Source organism: Mobula birostris, chromosome 4 (genome assembly GCF_030028105.1).
Source record: "Mobula birostris isolate sMobBir1 chromosome 4, sMobBir1.hap1, whole genome shotgun sequence".
Classification (NCBI taxonomy): domain Eukaryota; kingdom Metazoa; phylum Chordata; class Chondrichthyes; order Myliobatiformes; family Myliobatidae; genus Mobula; species Mobula birostris.
This window is the reverse complement of record NC_092373.1, coordinates 180028825-180033479: the sequence shown is the minus strand read 5'-3', so window position 1 is coordinate 180033479 and position 4655 is coordinate 180028825. Positions and strand designations below refer to the sequence as shown.

At 42.0% G+C, this 4655-nt stretch overlaps 1 pseudogene; it reads left to right on the top strand.

The window, feature by feature from the left end:
- Positions 1 to 871: 871 nt before the first annotated feature.
- On the top strand, positions 872 to 2273 carry LOC140197088 (uncharacterized; annotated as a pseudogene).
- The last annotated feature ends 2382 nt before the right edge of the window (positions 2274 to 4655 follow it).

Here is a 4655-nt window from a genome sequence, read left to right as displayed (position 1 = left end):
TTTGTTTGTATTTAAGCCATCCTTGTGTAGCTTTGGCTTTATGCTGGGGGTCACTGCCTGCTAGAAACCAAATCTTCTCCCAAGCCATAGTTCTCTTGCAGACTGCATCAGGTTTTCCTCCAGGATTTCCCTGCATTTTACTGCATTCATTTTACCCTCTACCTTCACAAACCTTCCAGAGTCTACTGCAGTGTAGCATCTCCACAGCATGATGCAGCCACCACCATGCTCCATGGGAAGGATGGTGAGATTTTGGTGATGTGCAGTGTTTAAAGAACAGTTCCAGTTTTATGAAGTACTGCAGCACCTCCTGGATGTGATACCAAAAATGGATGTTATATTTATCATTGGAGACTGGAATGACATAGTTGGAAATCACAGAACACTTGGAGTAAGGGGCAACTTTGGCCTTGGAGTACGGAATGAAGCAGGACATTGACTGGTAGAATTTTGCCTAATTAACTCTCTGGTTATAGCAAATACCCTCTTCCAACAGCCTAAGAGGTGGCTGTATATATGGACATCACCAAATGGTCAATACTGAAACCAGATTGACTATATATTTTGCAATCAGTGATGGAAGATCTCTATACGGTCAGCTAAAACAAGACCAGAAACAGATTGTGGCTCAGACCATTAGCTGCTTGTTGCAATATTCAGAATGAAACTGAAGAGTATCAGGAAAATCAATGTACCAGCATAGTTTGATGTTGATAGCATCCCTCAAGAATATGGTGTGGAAGTGAAAAACAGGTTCCGTGCATTCAGCCTGGTAGAGAGAAGGTCAGAAGAACTATGCATAGAAAAGAAGACGAGGAAAGCAAAATGGCTTTCTGCGGAGGCTCTACAAGTGACTGAGCAGCGAAGGGAAATGAAGGCCAGTAGAGATTGGAACAAATACCTCCAACTGAACGCAAAGTTCAAGACAATAGCAAGGAAAGATAAAGAAACTTATTTAAAGGAGCAATGCAAAGAAGCTGAAGAAGCCAACAGAATTGGGAAAACAAGAGATCTATTCAAGATTAGAGAAATAGTCATAGTCAAACTTTATTGATCCCGGGGGAAATAGGTTTTCATTACAGTTGCACCATAAATAATTAAATAGTAATAAAACTATAAATAATTAAATAGTAATATGTAAATTATGCCAGGATATAAGTCCAGGACCAGCCTATTGGCTCAGGGTGTCTGACCCTCCAAGGGAGGAGTTGTAAAGTTTGATAGCCACAGGCCATCCTATGACTTCCTATGATGCTCTGTGTTGCATCTCGGTGGAATGAGTCTCTGGCTGAATGTACTCCTGTGCCCAACCAGTCCATTATGTAGTGGATGGGAGACATTGTCCAAGATGGCATGCAACTTAGACAGCATCCTCTTTTCAGACACCACCGTCAGAGAGTCCAGTTCCATCCCCACAACATCGCTGGCCTTACGAATGAGTTTGTTGATTCTGTTGGTGTCTGCTACCCTCAGCCTGCTGCCCCAGCAAATCAAAGGAACATTTCATGCAAAAATGAATATAGTAAAAGACAAAGAAGCGAAGGACCTTACAGAAGCAGAAGATATCAAAAAGAGATGGCAGGAATACACAGAGGAATTGTACAGGAAAGATCCCAACAGCAAAGACACCTGCAATGACTCCCTCAACAATCTAGAGCCAGACATTCTGGAAAATGAAGTTGAATGTGCGATAGAAAACATTGCCAATGATAAGGCTGCAGGATGTGACAGGATTCCAGTTGAATTGTTTAAAACTTGACAAGGTGATGCTATAAAAGAGTTGCATGTAATTTGCCAACTAATCTGGAAAACCCAACAATGGCCTTTAGTCTGGAAAAGATCAGTTTCCCAAGAAGGAAATGTAAAGGAATGTTCAAGTTACTGAATAATTTCACTAATTTCACATGCTTGCAAGGTAACGCTAAAGATCATGCAAGCAGGACTCCAGCAGTATATGGATTGAGAATTGCTAGATGTACAAGCTGGTTTTAGAAGAGCCAGAGACACCAGAGAGCAAATTCCTACCTACGCTGGATAATGGAGAAATCGAGGGAATTCCAGAAAGTATTTATCTATGTTTTATTGACTACTCTAAAACCTTCGACAGTGTGGGCCATAAAAAACTATGGCAAATCCTTGAAGAAATGGGGATACCTGGACATCTAATCTTCCTTAAGAGAAACTTGTATGAAGTTCAAGAAAGAACAACAAATATTGGTTCAAGATTGGGAAAGGAGTATGATAAGGCTGCATACTGTCACCCTACTTATTAAATCTATATGCTGAACACATCATGAGGAATGCTGGTCTAGCGGACTCAAATGTTGGAATCAAAATTGCCGGATGAAATATTAACAACCTCAGATCTGTAGATGATACTACTCTAATGGCTGAAAGTGAGGAGAATCTGAGGAAGCTTCTAATCAAAGTGAAAGAAGAAAGTGCAAAGGCTAGCAACACACATCAAAGTTGCTGGTGAACGTAGCAGGCCAGGCAGCATCTCTAGGAAGAGGTACAGTTGGCATTTCAGGCCGAGACCCTTCGTCAGGACTAACTGAAGGAAGAGCTAGTAAGAGATTTGAAAGTGGGAGGGGGAGATCCAAAATGATAGGAGAAGACAGAAGGGGGAGGGATGGAGCCAAGAGCTGGACAGGTGATTGGCAAAAGGGATACGAGAGGATCATGGGACAGGAGGCCCAGGGAGAAAGAAAAGGGGGAGGGGGGAAACCCAGAGGATGGGCAAGGGGTATAGTCAGAGGGACAGAGGAAGAAAAAGGGGAGTGAGAGAAAGAATGTGGGTATACAAATAAATAACAGATGGGGTACGAGGGGGAGGTGGGGCATTAGCAGAAGTTAGAGAAGTCAATGTTCATACCATCAGGTTGGAGACTATCCAGACGGAATATAAGGTGTTGTTCCTCCAGCCTGAGTGTGGCTTCATCTTTACAGTAGAGGAGGCCGTGGATAGACATGTCAGAATGGGAATGGGATGTGGAATTAAAATGTGTGGCCACTGGGAGATCCTGCTTTCTCTGGCGGACAGAGCGTAGGTGTTCAAAGTGCAAATGCTAGCTTGTTTCTCAATATTAAGAAAACCAAGGTTATGTCGACCAGCCCAATTAACTCCGTGGTAATAAATGGAAAGGAAGTGGAAGCAGTGACGGATTTTGTCTTCCTCTGTTCAAAGATTTCTATAGATGGTAACTGCAGCCACAAAATTAAACAGCACTTACTTCTGGGGAGCGCAGCAATGGCAAATTTAGATAAAATACTGATGAGCAGAGACATAACATTGTCTACAAAGATCTGTATAGTCAAGTCTATGGTATTTCCAGTTGTGATGTATGGCTGTGAGAGCTGGACTATTAGTAAGGCTGAATACAAAAGAATTGACCCCTTTGAACTTGGATGCTGAAGGAAAGGGTTAAGAGTTTGTTGGGGAGCAAGAAGATCCAACAAGTCAATACCTGAAGAAATACAGCCAGACTGCTCACTAGGAGGCTTGATTATGAGACAAGAGCTCAGATATTTTGACTACATCATGAGAAAACAGGATTCTTTGGAGAAGACTCTCATATTAGGTAAAGCAGAAGGTAAAAGAAGGAGAGGACAATAGAGGCTAAGATGGATAGATAATGTTACTCAGACAATGTGTATGATCTTGAGGGATCTTAGCGGGGCAGTTTCCAACAAGAAGGCTTGGTGTGCAGGAGTCCATGACGTCATGAAGAGTCAGATTCGGCTTAATGACTGAACAACAAGCAGTTTTTGGCTTACGCCAAACATATCGTTTAGTCTGATGGCCAAAAAGCTCAATTTTGGTTTTATCAGACCATAGAACCTTCTTCCAACTGACTTCAGAATCTCCCACATGCCTTCTGATAAACTCTAGCCCAGATTTCACGGGAGTTCTTTTTCAATAGCGGCTTTCCCTTTGCCATTCTCCCGTAAAGCTTCGACTTGTGAAGCACCCGGGCAACAGCTGTTGTATACAAAGTCTCTCCTATCTCAGTCACTGAAGCTTGTAACTCCTCTACTGTTGTCATAGGTCTCTTGGTGGCCTCCTCACCAGACCCCTTTGTGTATGGTTTTTGAGGACGGCCTGCTCTAGGCAGGTTTACAGCTGTGCCATATTCCTTCCATTTCTTGGTGATTGACTTAACTGTACTGCAAGGAATCTGCTGAGACTTGAAACTTTTCTTGCATCCATCTGCTGACCAGTGCTTTTCAATAATCGGAGTTCTTGGAGTGTTGTTTTGTCTTCATGGTGTAGCTTTTGCCAGAATACTGACTCACCAGCAACTGGACCTTTTAGATACAGGTGTATTTTTATTACAATCAATTGAAATAACTTGAATACACACAGGGGATCTACATTTAACTAACTATGTGACTTCTAAAACCAATTGGCTGCACCAGTGATGATTTGGTGTGTTATATTAAAGGGAGGGGGGAGGGGCTGTAATCATTATGTAATCATTTACTTTGTGTTTTATATTTCTAATTAATTTAGATCACTTTGTAGAGATCTGTTTTCACTTTGACACTAAAGTGTCTTTTTCTGTTGATCAGTGTCAAAAAACGCCAGATTAAATCCACAGTGATTCAATGTAAAACAATAGAACATGAAAACTTCCAAAGGGGGGTGGGGGTGT